Source organism: Salminus brasiliensis, chromosome 13 (assembly GCF_030463535.1).
Source record: "Salminus brasiliensis chromosome 13, fSalBra1.hap2, whole genome shotgun sequence".
NCBI lineage: Eukaryota > Metazoa > Chordata > Actinopteri > Characiformes > Bryconidae > Salminus > Salminus brasiliensis.
This window is the reverse complement of record NC_132890.1, coordinates 31,236,519-31,261,558: the sequence shown is the minus strand read 5'-3', so window position 1 is coordinate 31,261,558 and position 25,040 is coordinate 31,236,519. Positions and strand designations below refer to the sequence as shown.

General features: G+C 42.2%; 1 protein-coding gene across 1 annotated transcript in view; it reads left to right on the top strand.

The window, feature by feature from the left end:
* Positions 1–248: 248 nt before the first annotated feature.
* Positions 249–25,040, top strand: part of LOC140575248 (carbohydrate sulfotransferase 8-like) — a 280,691-nt gene continuing 255,899 nt past the window's right edge. Inside the window, exon 1 of the mRNA XM_072695479.1 lies at positions 249–776. The gene's annotated coding sequence lies outside the window, so the exon portion shown is untranslated. The remainder of the gene's footprint in view (positions 777–25,040) is intronic.

Below are 25,040 nucleotides of genomic sequence, written 5' to 3'. Positions count from 1 at the left end.
CTCTCTCTCTCTCTCTCTCTCTTCCTTGTTTCCTCCTTTCTCTCTCTCTCTCTCTCTCTCTCTCTCTCTCTCTCTCTCTCTCTCCCTTGTTTCCTTCTCTTTCTCTCTTTCTGTCTCTCTCTCCACTCTTTTCCCTCATTCCTCCCTCTCTCACCCCCCCCACCTCTCTCTCTCTCTCCGCCCATCTCCTCCTCCTCTTATAAACTAACTCTGCGCTGCTCTCTCAGTCACTCCCTCTTTCCCCTCGCGCTTTGCACGCGCTCGTTCCCGTCGCTCCCCGCGCTGCTCCGCGCGCTCCGTCCGTTACCGGAGAAAAAGACCGCACGCGCGCGCCTCTACAGACATATATGCGTGTGAGTGTGGGTGTTTGTATTCGCTCGGCGCGCGCGCGTGTAGCGTGCTCATGCTCCTCTCGTTCTTCACATTCTCCCTGAACTCCCCGTGACGCGCTCGCGCCGTCGCAGCGGCAGCTTCTGTTGTTCCGCATCATCTTCCTCATCTTTCTCGAGCGGAGTGTGTAGCGCGAGCTGAGGCGCGGGGGAAGGAGTGCACGAGGGAGGGAAGAGGAAGATAAGGATAAAGGGAAGCAAGGACTGCTGAGGCGCGCGGAGAAGTGAAACGTGGGTCGTGGTTTAGAGGCTGGAGCCTCGCCGCTGTCCATGGTGCTGAAACTCTCGCGCTTCTTCTGTGGCATCCAGCGCGTGGGACTGAGGGGAACTCCACCCTGCTGCTGAGTCCAGCGTCAACCACATCTACCTACTGCCTCCTATGAGCAGGTCAGTGGACTTGTCGGCGTTTTAAAACAGTGCTCGCGCTGATCGCGTGCATCGACGAGATCGCAATCGCTGCCGGTGGAGAGCTCGAGCTTGATGCTGTAGCTTGATACGGCTAGACGGAGCTCCATGTTCGGGCGTCGAGATCTCGAGATCCTTCGTTCTTGCAACTAAAGAGCTCGCAGTTGAGGGAAGTTTGGGTCTAAACCTTTACTCGGGACGGGTTTAGACTCATGGGAACGGGATTAAGAGCTTAATCAGTTGTAGTGGCATCTTTCCAAGATTAGACACCTTAGGTTGTTAAACTGAACTTTGGAGAAACTGACTGGAATGAGGAGAATGAAAGGAATTTGAGATCTATAGGTCGTTCGTTTTTGCAGTTGAGGGAAGTTTGGGTCTAAACCTTTACTCGGGACGGGTTTAAAGGCTTAATCAGTTGTAGTGGCATCTTTCCAAGATTAGACACCTTAGGTTGTTAAACTGAATTTTGCAGAAACAGACTGGAATGAAGCTGAACTCGAGATCTTAATTTAATGAGATTGCAACTGTGGAAAGTTTGGGTCTAAACCTTTACTCTGGATGGTTTTAGACTTATGGGAACAGGTTCAAAAGCTTAATCAGTTGTAGTGGCATCTTTCCAAAATTAGACACCTTAGGTTGTTAAACTGAACTTTGCAGAAACAGACTGGAATGAAGCTGAACTCGAGATCTTTGGTTCTTGCATTTAACGAGATTGCAGTTGGGGGAAGTTTGGGTCTATACCCTCACTCTGGACAGCTTTACATTTAAACGTAATCACTTGTAGTCTGATCTCTGCTAGATTAGACTGTCTCATAAAGTGAAACAGACTGGAGATCTCCAGATCGTTCATTCATGCCGTTTTAAGATATTGCAGTTGGGGAAGTTTTGATGTTCTGAGGTTCTCACTCTTAATGGTTTTAAACTTTATTCTTAATGATTTCTAATCCCATCTCTGTCAGATTGCAGACATCTTATTTGAGATGAAGATGAACTTTAGATCTTGGAATCTCCAGATCTTCTGTTGTTGCAGATACAGAGGATGCTTCTGGGGAGGTTTGATTCTGAGTACTCACTCCTGACGATTTAAAACTTTGAGTTGAATTACTGATAATCTCATCTCTGCCAGATTACAGACATGCCGTATAGTTAAGCAGCACTTTAGAGAAACATGCAATAAAGAGATTGCAGTTGGGGGAAGTTTCATTCTGAGCCCTTAGTCTAAATTTAAGCTTAATCCCTTGTAGTCCCATCTCTGTCCAATTAGACATCTCATGTTGTTAAACTTCACTTTGGATAAACAGACATGGAATGAAGATGAACTTGAGATCTTCAGATCGATCAGAGGTCACAGTTTGGGGGAAGTTTGGTTCTGAACACTCAGTTTTATGGTTTTAAACATTAGACCAGTCATTTGTAGACTCATATCTGACTCATATCTGACTCATATCTATTTGATTTACAGGCTTTGGAGAAACAGACTTGTGAATGAAGCTGAACTCAAGATCTTTGGTTCTTGCACTTAAAGAGATTCAGGATGCAGTTGTGGGATGTTTGGGTCTAAACCCTCACTCTGGACAGCTTTAAACTCAAGCTTAATCACTTGTAGTCCGAGGTCTGCTAGAGTACAGACATCTCATGTTGTTAAACTTCACTTTGGAGAAACTGACTTGGAATAAAGCTGAACTCGAGATTGTTTTTGTTCTTGCACTTAAAGAGATCACAGTTGGGGGGAGGTTGGTTCTGAACCCTTACTCGACAGTTCTCTGTAATCTCTGCTAGATTACAGACATTTTACAGACTTGGAATGAAAATGAACTTGATTCTTCGATTGGAGCCTCTGTTGGCATCAAGTTTGATGAAATTTGAATCTGAACTTTAACTTTTCTCATCTCTGCCAGACTATCCCTGTTAAATGATGCTTTGAGGAACCTTCAAGGAACTTTTATCTTCTAGAAAAAACTTTTATTAAAGGCTCCTCAAAGCACCTTAAGAGGTTCCATTTAATCAGAACCTCCAAAAGTTCCTCAGGACACTTCTACTTTTGACACCATTAAAATGTAAGCTCTAAAGGCCTTGGTTAAAGACCAAAAAACACCTTCTCCAGATGTTTTCTTAAGATTCACTGCTCTTAAACATTCAGAGATTGGCCACAGACCACTTGCTGGTTTTGGTTGGGTGATGTCTGGCTCTGACAACACACTTCTGACACTCTTTAAACACACCCATCATCACTTCTACTCCCATCTCTACCAGATTACAGATTGGTTATTTTTGCACTTCAAAGAAGTTGATCAATAGACCATTGCTGGCATCAAGTTCAATAGAATTCAGCTCTAAATCTCTGCCAGATTACATTGTAAAGTTGAGCTCTGCATAGGAGTAGGAGAAACAGACTTAGGTTAAAACCACCAGATGTCTCCCTGAAATCTTTGAAATCTACTGGAGAAGACTCATGGCCTCCAGTTGAGAGAGGTTTGACCTAATCACTTGTCCTCTTATCTCTGCGAGAGCAGATCTTTTAGGTTGCTCTTACAGTGGACTGAAAGAACCTTACTCAGCACATACTTGGAGACCACTGCCAGCTTCCACATGGTTAACATTTGATCATAGACACACACACACACACACACACACACACACACACACACTTTAATATGATCTCACTCTGCACTGTCACAACTCACTTTCTCTTCATTGTCAAACTTGCTGTATGTTAGAGCCGTTTCCGCTGAGGTTCAGTCTAATGGGGTGAAGCTGAGGCTTTGTACAGGAAATGAATGGAGAAGCTGCAAATTGAACATAGATAATATTGAAGTGTGTGTGTAAAGGTCCCTGCTGGGTTTAGCAATTAGTTCACTGGCATTATAATGCCTGAACACCACTTTGGAGGTCAAATAACGTCATCTCCACACACACACACACACACACACACACACATATATATATATATATATATATATATATATATATATATATATATAGATAGATATATAGATTTGGTCCCCCTTGTGCAGTCACAACAGATCTGACCATTCGAGGCATGGACTCCACAAGACCTCTGAAGGCGTCCTGTGGTATCTGGCACCAAGACTCATGTTAGCGGCAGATCCTTTAAGGTCTATAAGTTGTGAGGTGGGACCTTCATGGGTCGCATCAATGAGCCTTAGGTGCACATGACTGGTTGTTCTTTCTTAGAGCTCTCTAGGGATTGTCTACTGCATACCAGGAACACCCTACAAGACCTGCCTGATGTTTTGGAGATGTGCTGACCCAGTCGTCTAGACATCGCTGTTTGGCTCTTGTCAAAGGGGCTTGCCCATATATGCATCTTTTGACAGCTGCCACAGTAGATGAAGTCAGGCCATCCCTGGTCAAATAATGTGTTTTTAAACATTTTCTAAGTGATAATCAATTCCTCTCCACTACAGAGACTCATCCTGAAGTACAATGATTGATTCTTTGCTTAATTGGACATTTAATGTGCAGTGTGAAAAAGTAATGGCACATTAAATATGTCATATCATGTTTTTTAAGGGTTTGTTTCTAAAATGTGCAGAAAATACATAAACGTCTCCTAATTTGGTACCGCCAATTAACCCACCGACACTAGGAGGGTAAGGACTTGCATGTCCTCCTCTTTTTGAACTGCCCCTGATGCGGCATTGCTAGGCAGCCGACACCGGAAAAGCACTGGGAACGCCCGGGTCCCCAGCTCAACAGACACAAGAGTGATGAGAGGAGGGATCGCCCTCTACCCCCCTGTAGAGAGCACCGCCAATTGTGCTCGGACTCTGTCTGGCTAAATGGCATGGTTGGGGATCTGAACTCGCATTAGACTGCTGAGCCACTCAGAGCCCCTGTGACTTTTATTACACCTTAAGGAATACTAATCCATAACTATATTCTGACTGACCGAATTGTTCCTACAGTGGGATTAAAACACCAGGAACCTCCGGTGGTTCTGAGGAGTTAGAACCCCCCCTAATGTATTATTTAAGCTGGGGTGCCAAAACTTTTGCATAAGACCTTTGTGTAGAATCCTTTTTCACGTGAATGTTACTGCTATTATATAATAACATTTAATGAATATTTATTAACAAATATTCTCATCTAGACAGCAAATGATGGTTTTACATGTTTTAGTAAATAATCTTCAATTATCTCCAGCTACGATCCATCATTCTGTCTATGAATCCCCTCACACACACCCCCAGGGACCAGGAATTTATAGCCTGATCATCCTTGTGCGACGCCATCTGCAGGAGCCTGAAGTTACTACCACCTTAAACATGCAGGATGACTAACTGCTTATAAACACAGTATATTTGCTTGACATAAACCATAAAGTTAAGACTAAAAAAACACTGTTTTCACACATAAAAGGATAGAAGCAGACTTTATTACATCAAAATCAAACTGCTGTAATTGATGTAGACATATTTCCAGGTTGTTGCATGTGAGAAGCCTAAACTACAGCAAACCCTGGCTATTCTGCAGTTGTCCCACTTCAAACCTGCTTGTTTTCATGGCCACCTGCTGGGCAGCTGTTCAGATAAGAGCTATCTGAAACACTTCCACTCTTCATTGCATCCTGATTCGCTCTGCCGCTGCACCGCTCGGTCTCTTCAGACGGCTCTGATAGCACATTCTCGCTGATTGCGCTTCTTGTTCTTGTTGAAGAGACTAAGTTTGGTCAAGAGATGATTCTGTCGGATAGTGCCAACAATGCTTTCTTCAGCATTATGCCCATCAGTGTCTCCACGCCTCACTTCATCCTCATTATGTAACTGAGGGAAAGCTAGCTGTGAAGAAAAGTTTCTGCTGAGTTCTGCTTATCTGACAGTAGGGAATGGGCAGAGAGAGGGAAAAAGCTGTAATTAAGGAAATGTGGACACAAACAAACAAAAACAATGATTATCAGATTCCCTGCTGCAATTAATTCACTGATCTTTATCACGTCTTACTTCAGAGGTTTTGATAAGGTTTGCATTTGTGTGGATATTAAGCTGTAATATAATACCTGTGGCACTGTAGCTCCCCAGATATTCATCTTAATTGAGGTAGTTACAGCCTCTTATTATACATACGAGTGTTTTCTTAAGCAGGTTCTTTTCATCTGTATATTAGAACTGTACACTTTTCCAAACATGAGTGTTATCTTAATCTAGATCATGCAGACTGATTACATTGCTTTGAAGTTCTAGTATTCCTGAATACTAAATCTAGAATTTAATTTAATGTTCTAGGACTGCAGGAGTTACACTCTTGCCCTGGTTTGTTATTGTTTTTATTATTTTTATTATTCTCTTATTCTAGAGTTACTTTAACTCTATATCTAGATCTATAAAAGAATCGAAACATTACTAATTATATTATAATTGACTAAAACTTACTGCAGTTACTGTTGAATTCTAGCATTTTAGCTCTTCTTGCTTATCAGTTCTACCATTTAATGTCTAGATTTACATTCCAGCCCTTGAGTTACTATTGATTACTATAATATATTCTAAATCTAGAGTTATTATTGCTCTAGAGATTTATATAGTAAATAGATTCATATAGTAACTAGAGTAACTTATGAATGATACCAGAATTAATTAATTCATATTTCAATTGATTTTATATTCAAATATTCTGGATTTAGAGTTATTCATACACTCTATCATTCTAGGTTTATAACTGCCATGTAATCTAGACTGTTTTACTCTAGTTAGTTCTTATTGTTCAGTGATTATTATTATTATTATCCTATTCTATATCTAGAGTTACTTTAGCTCTATAGCTAGAGCTATAAAAGAATCTTTAGAATTATACATGTAGGTCTTTAGTAAATAGAGTTACGGTTTAATCCTAGAATTCTAGATCTACTTGCGAATACATTAAACTATTTTATATCTAGAGTTATGATTCAATTCTTGCATTCTAGATCTATTTGCTAAACAGGTCCAAGCCCACTACGATTCTACTATTACGATCTACTGTTCTAGATCAAAAATTACTATTTAAATCTATAGTTACTATTAATTTCTACTGTTCTAAATCTGATTTTACTATTGCATTGAACCATTCTAAATCTAGAGTTAGTAAAACTTTAGGTATTCTGTAATTATCTGTAATTAGAGTTACTATGCAATGCTGCTATTATAGATCCACTGGCTAATAAATTGTACCATTTTTACTAAATCTAAATCTACAATAACTATATCTGTAGACATTTTCTAGATCTAGATATATAATAACTAGAGTTATTATTAAATTATACTATTCTAGAGCTACAGGTACTATTGAAGTATAGTATTCTAGGATTCACAGTCTAGTATTAGTCATAAAAATTATTCGGAAAGTAAATCAGAAGGAAATCAAGATCTACAGTTATTTAGCTAGTATTCTATGTCTAGACTCCAGACTATGTCTCTCCTGCATGGCTGTGCTGATGAAAGGGTTAAGGATTAGAAGTTGTTTAGAATTTGTGCTGCGCTAAGTGCTGGACTGCACAACATGACAGATGCTGCTGCTACACTTAATCAATGTCCAATCAGGTCCCTGTCTGACCCTTTCTGCCTCAAACGCTCCATAATTCTTTTTGATGGCTTCAACTCTTTCTCGTCCATGTCATATTTTACGCACATCTGCAGAGGACTGCAGGAGAGGCTGGGTCTGACTGGTGCCACCTAAGCAGTGTCCAGGTCAAAAGTAGGCAAGTCATGCACTGCTTAGAGATACTTTGCTAAGTCATGGCTGCAGAGTGCACTGGATCCATATCCATTGATTCAGTTGATGTTGCAGTGATGCAAGAAATTCTGCGAATGTGACATCACAAGATCTGCATCAAGAGTGTTTTTTAAAACGAACTGAAAGTTAAAGCTAGAAAGCCTGAGATTGCTTTGCAACCAGCTAGAGAAAACCTTCAGGGAGAAAAGCTAAAGATTTTTGGTTGCTAAAACTGATGAAATCCTCGGAATGCTCTTCAAGGACAAGTCACCTATCTATGTATACTGTAAGAACTCATTTGGGTTCTCCAACATTGCACTGCTCAGTTTAGTATATTGCCTTATTTTATTCAACCTATTATTAATGTACACATTCTAACATTCAGAGGTTGGATTTTGCAGTGTAGATATAGAATTCTGGCATTATCAGTATTATTGCATTTATAAATATATATTTAAATATAATATATATATATATATATATATATATATATATATATATATATATATATATATATATATATATATATATATTGTAGCTGAAGAGCATGATAATAATATGCAATCAAATTCTCACAGCAATGTTTCAACGTGAAATGCAAAGCTTTGCCAATTACTAACTTTGATTTCAGAGCAAATGCCATGTGAGCAGGTGTCCAGATACTTTTGGACACAGTGTATGTGAGCTTATACCGCCTGCTAATCAGCATCTTTTCTCCGGCTGCAGCGCTGGTCCCGAGCTCCACATCAACAGCTCTGCATTAGTCAGCATGTTAGTCATTAGAAACTAACCCAACACTTCATCTGTAGGCGGCTGATCAGGCTTGGGGCAGTGTGTGTGTGTGTGTGTGTATGTGTGTGTCAGGAGATTTGAAAAGCTTGAGAAAAGGAATGCAGCTCTATTCAACCACATACAATACTGGCCTTTTGGATGCTGTGTGCTTGTGTTTATAATTAGAGGCAATCTGATCTGATCTGCCTGTGAAAGTTACGCCAGCGTGTGTCTGACGACAGTAATTTCGCTTCATTGTTATGCATGCTGCACATCCGCCTAAGGTCACATCACATGCAGCGCGTCTTCGGTAGATGCCTGCCTGCTGCTGAATTGATACTACTGTTAATGTCATGAGATTTATTCTATATGTTGAGTTTTACCAAACCTTCTTCTTTTTATTAGGATTAGGATTCTTTTTATTGGCATCCAAACAGGCGGAGCACTGGTCATTAATATGCATTGGCTCATTAATATCTGAATTTTGATTGGCTGTAGTGGAGATTACGGGCCCTATTTCAGCGAGCCGTCAACCATGCACCTTGCAGCTTGATTTAGGGAGTGTCCGTATGTCTTTGCTATTGTAGCGGCAGGAAAAGTGCACCTTGTGTTGCTTGAAATGCACAAAAGACATGTAATAATTAATCTCTTAATTAATCATGGGTGTGTTTTGGGCGTAACGTGCAATAAACCAATCATTGTGTCTCTCGCTGTTCCCTTTAAGAGCCAGGTGCAGTCTGCCTTGTGGGGTTGCTCTTTCAGTGGCAGAAAGTAAGTGGGGGGTGTACACGCGTTGGGCTGCACGCGCCTGTGTTGACAATTCACTGCCAAGATAGCAACGATCGTCTGACTGTTGACGTCTGCCTAGGTTGTTTTCAGTCAGTGGAGCTCCTCCTGTGTTTTCCGTTGCCAAGATACACAGCAATACACCAGAAATGTACCTGAACACCCCTCATTCCGAGACCACCACGCCCATCGGCGTAGATATATTCGCAAGCAGACGGAGGGTGTTAAAACAGACTGTTGGAGGGGTGTAAGATAGCAATGAGCATCGCGATGCGCCTTGCACAGGGTGTAAGATAGGGTGTTAGAATACCACAGTGTTACATTGACATTTACATTGAAGGCATTTAGCAGACACTCAAACACAGTGATGCACTTTTGTAAGATCGAATGTCACTCAGAAAATACCCTTAGCTAGTTTGTTGGATCTGGCTGGGATCCAAAAGATGCCTCTAAGCTTAGATACGACTAAATACAAAAGTCAGTATGGAGACCATGATACTCTACACTACACTTCGCCCAAGTACCCTTGAAAGACGAGGGTCTTCTGTCTGCGTTTGAAGACAGTGTGGGACACCCAGGGGAAGTTCGTTCCACCACTTTGGTGCCAGGACAGAAAAGGTCTGGACGCTTGTCTTCCGTGGATCTTAAAGGATGGCGGGTCAAGCTGAGCCGTACTCTAAGCTCGAAAAGGCTCTTGGTGCAGATCAGCTTTATGACCGTTGCCATCAAGTGTTAAACAGGGAGCAGGGCGAGGAGCACTGGCAGGGAGCCTTTATGAATAGGACTTCAATACTGTAGAGCTCTGTGAATCGGGCCCTTTCTATTCCCACACAGCCTGCAGGATAGATTACCTGTTTAAAGGCACTGTGATTAGAGGGCCTATAGAAACAGTCAAAGCTCATTGTAGTAAATGACAGGTGGATCGGCACAGATTGAGTGCAATTTTATCATCTTCCAGTTATGAATACCTTCTAATGGAGGTAGCAAATCAATAGCTGGTGGTGGGATGGGACCGGGGGTTGGGGGGTGTTCTGAAGAGTGCTGCAGTTATGCTAGCACAATTAGCATGATTAGAGGTCTTTAGCATGGGTTAGCCCAATGCGCAGGACAGCTTCTGTGTACACTGAAAGTTTGGCCTGGTTTCCGAGCCCTGCTGTTCTGTAGCACCGGTGTGAATGTGTTAGCACTAGTTAGCATGGGGTCTGCTACACCACCAGGCTCTGACGCAGACTGGTTCAGAGAGCCTGACAGTGTGTATGTGCTCTGAGGAGAAGTGTGTGTGTGTGTGTGTATGTGCGTGTGAATGTACTCTGAGTTGCACTGAGTGTGTGTATGTGTACTGGCGCAGTATCAGCAGGCTGAAGCGCACTGCAGCTCCAGATGGCCGAGCCGGACGCCTCGCTCCCACAAACCCGGGATAGAACCAGGCCAGAAACAGCAGGGAGAGAGAGGGATAGATAGATAGATAGATAGATAGAGAGAGAGAGAGAGAGAAAGAGAGAGAGATAGGCTGAGCTGTGTTGTTAAGAATAAAGATTTATTTTCTTATAATAACAGTTTTTGTCTCTGTGGCCCCCTGTACCATTGGCCCAAAGGGCTACACCATTGGTTCTTTATCAGACTGAATTGTAGACACTTTTTTGCTCAGTGTTTAAAGCGCTGGGTTAGTCGTCACAAGGTTGTGGGTTCAGTACCTGGTTTCTCTAAGCCCGGGCCCTTGAGCAAGGCACTTAACAATCTTTGCTCCAGGGGTGCCATAACATGGCTGGCCCTTGGAAAAGAAAAATGTTTATAGGAAAGTAGTAAATCATTAGGATGTTATTAATCATTAGGTTGTGCGTTCTATGCCCAGACCAGTAAGCTGCCACTGATGGGTCCTTGAGCAAGGTCTTTAACTTTACTGCTCCAGGGGCAACATAGCATGGCTGACCCTATAAAGAGAACAATTTTAGGACAGTAGTGAATTGGTGGTTAAAGTGCTGGGTTATTAATCAATAGTTTGTGAGTTCAATACCCAGTCCAGTAAGCTGCACTGATAGGTCATTGAGCAAGATCTTTAACTTCTCTGTTCCAGGGGTGCCACAGCATGGATCACCCTAGGAAGAGAACAATTTTTATAGGACAGTGGTGAATCAGTGGTTGGAGAGCTGGGTAATTAATCATTAGGTTGTGGGTTCGACAGCCAGGTCCAGTAAGCTGCCACTAATTAGCCTGTGAGCAAGGCCCTTAATCTTTCTGCTCTGGGGCACCCCGGAGCATGGCTACTCTTGTTCTTTGACCATATTTTTCTAAGCTGGGATTTGTGGAGAAGAATTTTCTTTCTGTTCTGCATAAAAATCATGAATCATCTTCTTATCCACCTGTCGAGCTCTGGGTGTCACAGTGGGTCCAGAACCGGAATCTTTAGGGAATACCCCCTGGACAGGGTGCCAGTCCTTCGCAGGGTATCACTCACTAACTCACACCGCAATTTAGCAGGAGGTGGGAGGAAACCCACACAGAGACAGGGAAAGCACACCACAGTACTCATAGATGGAGATCGGTGAAAGGATTGAACCCATAACCCTAGGCCCCTGGAGCTGTGCAGCACACACACTACTGCTGTGCCATTGTCCACCCTCCAATAAGTCTGTATTTAAATAATCAGACACATTATTCTCCTACTATGTCCACACTTTTATAAAGCAAGGAGAGAAGAATGTTAGTAATAAAATGTTCCCACTGAGCTGCAACCTTTCAGCACTAACTGCCTGAACGCTTCAGTCAGCCAGAGCGGTCAAGGAGCGTCTTCTGGTGAGGAAAACGTCTAAGAACAGAAATCATTCATTCCTGTGCAGTTTTAAATTAGAGTGTTTTGTGAAGGATAATTGTCGATTGTTGCTATGCAAATGCTATGCCTGCTTATTCACATCTGATATGAATGCTGTGTTTCAGGGAGGTTGAGATATGCAGAATAAAGTTTTAACCTCTGCTGCCACAAGGCAGGGATTCGTTCTTGTAAAAATACTTAAAATAACAGAAACACACTTACTGCTTTTTGGCATTGGTGTTGGGTTGTGTTAGAAAATGTAGTTCTTTTTGAGATTAATGTTGGGTTATTTTGGGTTGTTTGGGTTGTGTTGGGAGACTGAGATTCCAAGCTGTTCCAAGCAATTCCAAGATGGATGATGTTGGAGAACTAATAGATGGTGTTACATGGTGTTGGAGAACTAATAGATGGTGTTGGATGGTGTTGGAGAACTAATAGATGGTGTTGGATGGTGTTGGAGAACTAATAGATGGTGTTACATGGTGTTGGAGAACTAATAGATGGTGTTGGATGGTCTTGGAGAACTAATAGATGGTGTTGGAGAACTAATAGATGGTGTTGGATGGTCTTGGAGAACTAATATATGGTGTTGGACGGTGTTGGAGAACTAATAGATGGTGTTGGATGGTGTTGGAGAACTAATAGGTGGTGTAGGATGGTCTTGGAGAACTAATAGATGGTGTTGAATGGTGTTGGAGAACTAATAGATGGTGTTGGGTTCTGTTGGAAAATGTAGCTCTCTTTGAGATTGTGTTGGGAAGCAATGAGCTTTTTTGAGATTAATGTTGGATTGGGTTGGGGGAGGAGGTTCTTTGCTGAGGTGAGATTAAGACTGGGTTTAATTAGGTATTTTTTGGCATTGGTGTTGGGTGTTGGTGTAGCTCTTTTTGAGATCGTGTTGGGAATTACAGACCTTTTTTGAGATTAATTTTGGGTTGTTTGGGTTGTGTTGGGAGACTGAGATTATAATACATAAGCAATTCCAAGTAAATGATGTTGGATAATTTATATAATTTTAGATGGTGTTGGAGAATTAATGGATGGTGTTGGAGAATTGATGGATAGTTCTGGATGGTGTTGGAGAATTAATGGATAGTTGGAGAATTAATGGATGGTGTTGGGTGTGTTGGAGAAATAATGTTGACTGATAAGATTGGTATTAATTTGTATTGGTGAAAAGATTACATCATTTTTTCAGATTGTAACTGAGATTGGAGAGTTGGAGAATAAAAGCTTTTAGAGTTTAGTGTTGGGTGGTGGTGATGTAGATGTAGACCTTTTTGGATATAGGTGTTAAACTAAATTGAGATAGCAGTTCGGAGTGTGTTGGGATATGCAGACCAACTGCTTGAGATTAAACTTGAAGTTGTGGGAAACAAATGCCTTCTGTCAGATGGGTGTTGAGTGTGCTGTGATATGTAGACGTTTTCAAGATTGATGTCAGAGAATGCTGGGAAATGCAGACCTTGTCTGAGACAGGAGTCTGGGTGTGTTGGGAAATGCGGGACATGGGTTTTGGACATGAGCTGGAAGATGTAAGAACTTTTTGAGATGGGTTGTATTGGGAGTTCTGTGCTCGGTGTCTGAAATGGTCGTCGTCGGCATGGCGTTTGAGGTGTAGGAGGCTTTGAGGTGGGTGCTTTTGAGTGTGATTTGATTCGTGGGAGCCTCTTTGAGTGCTGTGTTGGGTGATGTTGGGAACATTGGCTGTGGAGGTGGCAGAACGCTGCAGACATCTCCAAGGCCTCCACTTTACAGAGATCCACCTGACAGCATAAGAACAGTAGCACACACACACACACACACACACACACACACATACACAGTGACTTCAAAGAAACAAGCTCCCTTCACCTGGCAGGCTTTGTGTAAAAGGGGAGAGAGATAGCAAGATTCTGCTGGAAAGAAACTCAGCAGAGAGCTACAAAGGAGAGAGAGAGAGAGAGAGAGAGAGAGAGAGAGAGAGATTCTGCCCGAGCTTCTCAGTGACTAGTGAGAGTAGGATCTGCACTCTGATCACGATGAATTATTTCTCTGTTGGCTATAAATACGCTCTGCCTGGAACACCTTCTCCTCTCGGGCCAGAAATTACTGCACTCCACCCCCTCTCTGCCCTCCGCAGCTAGCCTTCTCCTAACCTAGCAAGGACCTGAACGCTCAGCAAGTTTTCTCGGACAACCTGCAGCTTCAACACTGCAAAATTACTATCTCTACAAGCCGTAAAATCAGATCTTGGAAACGAAGGTAACATTTCCTATGAAGTTCATAATGCATAAAAATGCCTTAATAAAGCTTGATATGACTTATGATGTGATGGTAACGTAAAAAAGCCTGACATAAGCCATTATAATTTCTTAAAAGCAGATTATAATTATATGACATGCATTAGGAATGTCACGATAATGCTATCACCCCCCCGCCCCCCCCAATCTGATTCAAGTCCACTAATGCTGAGTAGCAGAATAATGAGTGAAAAAAAATGAACTGGTTTCATTTATGGATACTTGGCAACCCTGTGTACTGTACGAACTGGCCAACTTTCAAAGCTGTTCCTCGGTTTCCACACCTGGAACTGCTGGCTTGCTCAGGTGCGTCGTGGCTTGCTGTAAACGTGAGCCATGGTCTTCCCTTCACCAAGCAAACATGGGCCGTGGAGGGAAACACTACCTACACACACACACACAGAGGCATCACCTTTAATGAGAATGAAAGGTCAGTCCTTAATTATTCATCTGGGATGTCAGACAATCCCCCAAAGAGCGAAGTTTAGAGAGAGTCAGAGGCGTGGGAATAATGCATGAGGCAGCTTCTCTAACCTTGTTTAGATGTTTTCTCGTCTAATTTCTGGTCGCTTTGACCCTCGTCTCCACCGGGCAACCTCTGCTGTCACTTTGGAGGGGTTGCTGGGGGGGTGTTGGGTGTATGCAGCGATGAAGCACCCAGGAAGTCCCTCTCTCTTTCTTTCTCTCTCTCTCTCGCTTACCTTACATGCCTCCATTCACCTGATTTAACAAGAAGGACTTGCATAATTAAAGAATGCTAAATAACTTAAAGGGCCGAACAGCCAGAACCCCACTGTTCCTCTTGCGTCTCTTTAATGAAAGAGTGCGATGTAGTCTGTAAACAATCTCAACGCTTCAGAACATGCCCTTCACTCCTCAGTAATCTGTAAACACAGCTACATGGTTTTTGAGCTGGGTCCGAAACTGTGCACTGTCCCTATTCACTGTCCCCTACAAGGTAGTGAACAGTGGAATGTATTATGGGTATTCAATGTGCATTTAGTATACACTGCCTGTACTAGATATTACGGTGCATTGTGGGATTGTTACAGTGCACTGAAGTTTTTTAGACTCCACAACAAAAGGGCGGGACCCCAAAGTAGAGCACTACATAGTGAATAGGGCACAGTTTCTGACATTTTTGGAGTATGTCAGCCTGCACTGCTATTTTGGTGTGAGGTACGATACAGGGCAGCCAATCAGAACAGAGGTCATTTACATACCTTAACACACTGCTGTCATGCAATCTAATTTTTGCCACTTTTTGACATAATGGGTCTCAGTCCAAAATGTCATGTTTTGTGTTACAACAACGATATACACAGATCAGCCATAACATTAGGACCGTTGAGGTGACAAACATTCACACTGATTATTTTCTGGATATATTAAGCGCTCACTGAAGGATAGATGGCTCTAGGGTAGGCGGTAGATGGCGTTCTCATAAGCGATGTTGGCCGGCCCAGGCGTCTGTTAGCCGGTGTGGTGGAGCTGGGCACATGGAACTTTCCTCCGAGCGTGTTGGCTGCCCAGCAATGCTGCTGCAAGGGTTCGAAAAATATTTTCCATGTATTGGAGAAGACAGGGGTTACGTACTTGCCTTCATACTGTCATTACTGGAGCATTGCTAGTGCTAGCAGGAGTTATGAGGGGTTGGGTTGATAGCAGGACCACACTGGGAAAGAAAATGGGGAATGTCTGTTTTCCAAATGGGTCGTCTATCTAATACATGTGTGCTGAGGCCATTACTATGTTCTACACATTGTTTTAATCTATTCTGGGCAGTTTATAAGTGCCTTTATTAAGTGAGTGAGGTCAGCTGGATGCGGACGGCTCGGATGATCCAAGGCTTAAAAAGCAAGCTTCAGTTTGCTCACAGCGAACCATGTCAAGTCTCACATAAGGCCTCTGTTTTGGTGGAGTAGTCTTTTCAGGGGTGGCAAAGCAGCTTTGCTGAGATTTGAGAGGCCTCGTGGCGTCTGCAGGTATTAATGCTATTAAAATGCATTAAACTGAAGAACGGCGTAATGTGATGCCGTACACACAGAGGATTAGTGGAGGAAAACAGGGAGAATTCATTACAGAAAAAAAGGTAAAGAATCCATGGACTAAGACACACACACACACACACACACACTATAAAGCCTGAGCACTACCATAAAACAGTCAATTGTATTCATACAGAAAGGTAAGAGATGAGGTTCGGCAAAAATGCCATTGAGTACAGTCCAGTACAGGAGTCAAAGACAAACATTCAATGAGGTCGAGGTCTGGACTCTGAGATTCTCAGTCTGTTGTTCTAAGAACAGCGGCAGCTGCTTTGTTTGACTTGTCGGTTACCTGTTCTCCTGTTTTCAGTTAAGTTAAGCTCACATCCTTCCAGACCCACAGCTTTGAACAGCTCTGAAGTGAAAGTGGAACTTGATTTTCTCTCCAGTCTCTAATAAATGAAAGCTTTAGGTGCTGTTTACTTCATGGGGGCAGTGTGGGTGGTCTACCAGGTCATGTAAAATCTATACATGAAAAGTATTGCTACAAAAGAACCAAGCATGGATAGCCACTCAAATGAGTGCTCACTGAGCATGAAACTGAGCTAAATTAGCATATTCAAGAACTGTAGTACAATTTAAAAGGGAACTCCAGCCAAAATGAAAATTTTAGCCCTTACTCCACCTGAGGTACAGGTGATTTCTAGAGCGAGATTTACTGATTTTAGGAATAGGGGTGAATGGTAGCCTACTGTTAAGTTGGCTAATGTTAGGACAGACTGCCCTACCTACACAGCAAACATGCTTATGTGGGGCTCTCATATGGGCTAGGTAGGTTCCAGGTGGGCAGGGGCTCTGAGTGTGTTTGTACATGTGTTGTTACTGGGACCCAGTTGGGTTTCTTAAATGGGGCCCATTGTTACAGCCCACCTTAATCTCACATGGGTCCCATCTAGGCCCCATGTGCAGTGTACAACCCAAATAGGGCCTATGTTTAACCCCTCCTGGTCCCATGACTGACCCTGGTGGTCCCTAGTGGGCATCCATATGTGAGGCCAACGTCGAACCCATGGACAAAACCAGCTGGGCTATCCATACAGGCCCCACATGGGCATGCAATCTAGGTAAGGAGCTACTGACCCTGGGCAGGCTGTCTGATGCCAGAGTGGAAGAGGACGGCTGCACCTGAGTCTTAGGAGCAGCAGGGGTGTTTCTTAGAACCACTTTGATCAAATTGCCGGCTTCCCTTAACAGCTTGGGTCAGCTTTGAGACATTACGCCTGCTTCAGTGGCGACCGCACCATATAATCTTTGTGGAAGCTAGTGTTAGCAGACAGAAGTAGCCATGGAATGTGCATTCTAGCCAATCAACCTGAACTGATATTGAGAGATTTCATTATTTTATTGTGCAACGTGCATGAAAATAAATAAATAAATAAACTGATAGTTCATTAATGAATTAAGGGATTTTAATTAAACATGTAATCAAATATTAGCAGGGCATGTTTAAATAGGGATTAAATAGATTACATACGATTATTTAAGCCTCTATTTCAACATTAAATTATTAAATAAAACATTTAATTAATGAATTCTCATTTTAACCATTTATGTCTTTCCTCAAACAGAAAGGACAAACTGTTTTGTTTGGTTGGTTGCATTTATTTATGCTAGCTGGCTAAAGCAAAAAAAAAAACGTCACCTCCTGATTGAAATATGAATATCTGAAATATGATTAAAAAAAAAAAATAAATAAAAAATTCTCAAGAATTGTATTGCCTTAACACATTTGTGACATCTTGAGATGTTTAACAAGAATTATCAGTGATGTTATTTTAACTGATAAAACATCAGAATCCGGATATATCGGTTGGGCCCTGATCTGTACAAATTGCAGGTCTAATCACAGCATAAGATACATCTGATTAGCTTTGTTCTGTTGCATTTCAAAGTAAACACACAGGTAAAGATACAGTTAAAAAAAAACACTGGCAGTGCAGTTAAAGTCATGTGGTACTAAGGCTCTGAGTGGCTCAGTGGTCTAATGCACTGCCACGATTGGCTGTGCTCTCTCCGGGTGGGTAGATGGCGCTCTCTCTCCTCATCACTCTTTTAAAGCGATGTTGGCCGTAGAGCTGGTGCAGAGGACCCTGCACTTTCCTCTGAGTGTGTCGGCTGCCCGGCAATGCCACTCCTGCGGCAGTTGAAGAGGTGGTGTTTGACTTCACATGTTTCGGAGGAGACCTGCGCTAAGTCCTTACCCTCCTAGTCTCGGGAGCATTGCTAGTGATAGGGGGAGTCACGAGTGGGTTAATTGGCTGCACCGAATTGTGAGAAAAAAGGGTCCAAATTCGATAAACAAATTTAAAAGTGTCTCTCTCTAACTGTCTCTATCAAAAATGTTTTGATTATTGCTGATTTTAATATATCATCACTGTCCAATTAAAAACGTGTCTTGAAAATAGCTACTTTACAGGAGAAGACAAAAACCTTCATAACTGTCAATGCAAGTGTAAAATGATTTAATTCCAGGTCATTTTGGAATTTGGAATTTTGCATTCCTATTGGCCCATTCCTCCAGAATGAATCACACAGGGTACAGAGCAGCTTCAGGGACGACAGAGACAACAGCGCTATATAAAATGTTAAGTATTGGTCACTAAATTTTCTCACATTCGCGTTGTCCTATTTACTGCATAATATGTCATAACTGATTAGTAAATCTAGGGCCTAATTTCCTCCACCCAGGTTAAGCTTAGACTAGCATTCCTCAAGTCTTAGACTTAACAGGCTTTGCAATGGTGAATCCCCATTGATGCTACAGTTTAGTCCTAGCCTAGACCTAATAAATGATAAAATCCAGCTCTTTAGTATAAGGGGTAAACACAGTCTATGGCTATTTAACAACTCCCTGGAAGGATCCCTTTCCAGAACGTCCTCATTAGAGCGTTGAACTACCAATTAAAAACTGCCAAAACAGCAACCGGACTGGATCTCGCCTCCCCCAGCTCTTTGGGCTGATGTGAAAGTTTGTTTATTTCCATTAGAGCTAATGAAATGACTCACAGAAAGCGGGAGATTGAGTGCTTTGCCTGTTTACTCCAAAGTTGAGGAAGCTTTCTGCGTTGTCAGGAGTTCTGCAGCAGAGAATGCCCTTATTCTCCCCACGTGACATCACCCTGCGCAGCACCGGTGACAACACTCATTCATCTTTTGTTTAGGCAGAGGTGTGTGACTGTGTGTGTGTGTGTGTGTGTGTATGTGTGCGTGTGAGCGCGAGTGTAGAGAAAAGGCTAACCGCGTCCCTCTTGTCTTGTGTAACCAGTGAGAAAAAGGACAGATGTCTCTAGGGAACGGGAGGGAGGGGCTACATCTGATCCAAGAACAGTTAACGTGCATCAGAGGGATTTGAATTGGACCGCAAAGGGACAAGGTCACTGGAGAAAGGAGGGGACACTTGACATGGCGGTGGCTTGGGCGAAGGCATGGTGCTGTGTCTGGAAAACAGAGTGAAAAAAGGGGATCGGATTTCCCTTCATCCCCCTCCCCACACACTGTTCCTCCACAGGACTCTTATAACTGTAACTCTAGCTGAAGATGTCTCACCAGGTGCCAGGATGTTGATCATTTGGGGCGAGGTGTCACACCAAAGTTAATTACTGTCATTTATTATAGCCTAGCATGCCACTAATTAGCAGCGGGCCTATAGCAGAGCTGTTCCGCCAACGCTAGTGAGGCCCAGCCAAGGTGTTTTACATATCTGTTGCTTCCAAAGATATGGCTGACAAAAAACGTGAGTGGGCCGCCAAATGGCTCGCAATGTTCTGGCGTTAACAAAGCAAGGATAAAAAAAGGGCCAGGTAGTTAGGGATGTCTTGAGTTTTTTGTGCCACTTGGTGTTGCATATGGGCCCACATTGGATTGACATGATCCTGGACTGATATGGTACCAGACTGATATTTACATTAAACATGTATGGTGTTTGGCTGATGCTTTGATCCAGAGTGATTTATGTTTGAATCAGGTGACACAGATAGCAGAATGTGAGTTAGGAGTCTTGCCCAATAGCTTACTGGTGTAGCTGCACCAACCCCTGGTATGATACTGGACTGATATAATGTCAGATTACCATATGGCATCATATCTTCCCACTGTTTAGATGTGATACCAGACTAATTCTGAACTGGTATAATACCAAACTACAACTGGACTAATATGATACCAGATCAGTCTGATACAAGACTGATACTGGACTGATACTGGACTGATATGATACAAGACTGATACTGGACTGATACTGGACTGATATGATACCAGACCAGTTTAATACTTGTCTGATACCAGACTGATACTGGACTGATACCACACTGAGATTGGACTGAAGAGATCAGACTTAAACTGAACTGTTATAAGACCAGACTGATACTGGACTGAAGAGATCAGACTGATACTGGACTGTTATGAGACAAGGCTGATACTGGACTGAAGAGATCAGACTGATACTGGACTGTTATGAGATCGGACTGATACTGGACTGAAGAGATCAGACTGATACTGAACTGTTATAAGACCAGACTGATACTGGACTGAAGAGATCAGACTGATACTGGACTGTTATGAGACAAGGCTGATACTGGACTGAAGAGATCAGACTGATACTGGACTGTTCTGAGAAAAGACTGATACTGGACTGAAGAGATCAGACTGATACTGGACTGTTCTGAGAAAAGACTGATACTGGACTGAAGAGATCAGACTGATACTGGACTGTTCTGAGAAAAGACTGATACTGGATTGAAGAGATCAGACTGATACTGAACTGTTATGAGACCAGACTGATACTGGACTGAAGAGATCAGACTGAAACTGAACTATTATGAGATCAGACTGATACTGGACTGTTATGAGATCGAACTGATACTGGACTGAAGAGACCAGACTGATACTGAACTGAAGAGATCAGACTGATACTGGACTGAAGAGATCAGACTGATACTGGACTGTTATGAGATCGGACTGATACTGGACTGAAGAGATCACACTGATACTGGACTGAAGATATCAGACTGATACTGGACTGTTCTGAGAAAAGACTGATACTGGACTGAAGAGATCAGACTGATACTGGACTGTTCTGAGAAAAGACTGATACTGGACTGAAGATATCAGACTGATACTGGACTGTTATAAGACCAAACTGATACTGGATTGAAGAGATCAGACTGATACTGAACTGTTATGAGACCAGACTGATACTGGACTGAAGAGATCAGACTGAAACTGAACTATTATGAGATCAGACTGATACTGGACTGTTATGAGATCGAACTGATACTGGACTGAAGAGACCAGACTGATACTGAACTGAAGAGATCAGACTGATACTGGACTGAAGAGATCAGACTGATACTGGACTGTTATGAGATCGGACTGATACTGGACTGAAGAGATCACACTGATACTGGACTGAAGAGATCAGACTGATACTGAACTGTTATGAGACCAGACTGATACTGGACTGTTATGAGATCGGACTGATACTGGACTGAAGAGATCAGACTGATACTGGACTGTTATGAGATCGGACTGATACTGGACTGTTATGAGATCGGACTGATACTGGACTGAAGAGATCAGACTGATACTGAACTGTTATGAGACCAGACTGATACTGGACTGTTATGAGATCGGACTAATACTGGACTGAAGAGATCAGACTGATACTGGACTGTTATGAGATCGGACTGATACTGGACTGAAGAGATCAGACTGATACTGAACTGTTATGAGACCAGACTGATACTGGACTGTTATGAGATCGGACTGATACTGGACTGAAGAGATCACACTAATACTGGACTGAAGAGATCAGACTGATGCTGGACTGAAGAGATCAGACTGATACTGGACTGTTATGAGATCGGACTGATACTGGACTGAAGAGATCAGACTGATACTGAACTGTTATGAGACCAGACTGATACTGGACTGTTATGAGATCAGACTGATACTGGACTGAAGAGATCAGACTGATACTGGACTGTTATGAGACCAGACTGATACTGGACTGAAGAGATCAGACTGATACTGGACTGAAGAGATCAGACTGATACTGAACTGTTATGAGACCAGACTGATACTGGACTGTTATGAGATTGGACTGATACTGGACTGAAGAGATCAGACTGATACTGGACTGTTATGAGATCAGACTGATACTGGACTGAAGAGATCAGACTGATACTGGACTGTTATGAGATCAGACTGATACTGGACTGAAGAGATCAGACTGATACTGGACTGAAGAGATCAGACTGATACTGAACTGTTATGAGACCAGACTGATACTGGACTGTTATGAGATTGGACTGATACTGGACTGAAGAGATCAGACTGATACTGGACTGTTATGAGATCAGACTGATACTGGACTGAAGAGATCAGACTGATACTGGACTGTTATGAGATCAGACTGATACTGGACTGAAGAGATCAGACTGATACTGGACTGAAGAGATCAGACTGATACTGAACTGTTATGAGACCAGACTGATACTGGACTGTTATGAGATTGGACTGATACTGGACTGAAGAGATCAGACTGATACTGGACTGGAGCCGATTTTATACCAGCCTGCTAATCGTTTTCAAACACCCTCTGGGAGCAGTGTATCATGGAGCTCCTTGATGGTGTGCAGTAACCTTTAGCCGGCTGCAGCAGTGTTCACCTGCTTCCTTCTTTGGACTAAACTTGGTATAATTATTGATATAAAAAAAAAACATTCTTCAATTTCCAACTAATATGTTCTCTTCCTCTGTTTTTTTATTGTTGATTTCAGCAATCAAAATATTTCTGTGGAATCTCATACGACATGCTCAATACTGCAATATGTACATATAGAAGCCTAAATCAGGATGGTATTTATGCTAATTAATGCTACCTGCAGTGGGCAAAGGCGATTGATTACGTTACCAATTCAGTTCTTATACAGATGTATGGCGCTTTCTACAAACAGATGTTGTCACAAAGCAGCTTTACCACTGGGAGCTATAAGACGATACGAGGTCTGACTGCATTGTACCCAGACTCACCCTCACCCATGAAGCTGTGTTACTTCAAAGGCTCTGAGCCAAACAATTCTTTGGTCTTTGCAGCAGGTGGTCCCGGTTCCACCTGAATGCCACATTGATTCACATCTTACACAAAGGTGTGTATCCTGCCGGCAGCTGGGCATGAGAATGCAGAGGCTTCAAAAGAATACAGCCTTTGCTGTTGATGAGGGGGGACTTAGCGATCTGCAGCTTGATGAGCTACGAAAATGTGGCATAATGAGAAAGACTGACACGGGAAAGAATCTGTCAGCACGGATTTCATGAACTGGTAGTACATCGTCAGTGTGCCTCGGTTTCCTGCTGATTTTCTGTGTGGGATTTGGATAAGATTAGCCAGTTAGCATCATTTTATATATGCAGTAAGTTCCAGTAAAGAGACCAAGTGTTTCAGTCTCTTAGTCTCGACTTGCTTGTACTGCTGCCTGCAGTGGTCCATGAACTGGCAAGACAGACGAAATCCCCCCCTAAAGCTCCAATTAAAAAATGCTGCAACAGCCCAAGCAGTTACTGGTATGGAAATAACAGAGCCGTTTGAAAAACAGTGCCACAGAACTGAACCCTTTAAAAGTGCAACGTGTACAACTGTGCTGTCACGTAATTTCATTTATTCATCGACTTGACAAGGACAGTGCTTATTGACACACAGAAAAATGACAAATATATGAGCCAGAGCTGGCCATATAGGCTAATTTTGATCTGTTGTCCCTGGCCTGCTTTTAAAATGGCAAATTAAAATCATAATAAGATGATTTATTACTAACATCACACACCGATAATACATCCAGACTAATCCCCAAACCGGTACCAGTATGAAATGAGCAACACATGACCAATATTACTAACCCTAACCATAACCTGCTAATATCATAGCTCAGAAAGTGTTACAGGAGAAGGTCTCATTGCCGAGGACCCCACACTGGCATTTTACCAAATTCATGGCCTTGTGTGTTCCATTAGTATCTAATGGAATTTATTATATTACAACATTGTCCAATGCTAAATGATTATATTTCAATGCAAATCTAGTAGATAGTATTAAGACGTTGCTAATAATAATTCTAATAATTACTATTTTGGCTAACTTCTTTTTAGTCCGATCCACACGTGTAAACTGATCACAGTGGTTGCTATCTACTGTCCAATTCAAGCCATTATATTCATTCTCAAACTCGACAAAACCAAGTTTGTCATGCTGGTCAACTAGCTTGGTGACGCTGGTCAACCAGCATGGTCTGGTCATACTGGTTTTCTAGCTGTATCAGGTTGATCATTCTTGTAGACCAGCTAAACCATCAAACTCAAAAGTTAACATACCCTATGCTGGTAAACCAGCTTAACCAACTTGACCAGCTTGTCTGGTGCCAATTATTACCAATCAGTACTAATCAATATTCAATAATTACAGTTTCTAATACAAATGCTAATCATTACTCTTATTGTTAAACTTATTTTCAGTGCTTAGCACTTATTGTTAAATGATTAGCGTGGAGTGCTTATCTATCTTGTTGTATTTTTATAATAAACTTTACAGTTTACTTATTATAAAACTTTACAGTTACCTAATCTAGTAGTCAGTGCTAATCAGCGCTACACTCAGCTATTGAATGTTTGGTGTCCAATGCTAGTCATTAATCCTTTATTAATAGTTCTTATCGCTAATGATAGATAAATAGCGTCCAATTGTTCGTCCAAGTGCTTGAAGCTAAACATTACAATATCCACTGATCTTCTTGTCAGTGTTGCCTCTTACAGTAATTGTTAAATTGTCCAACAGTTCTTGTTAAAT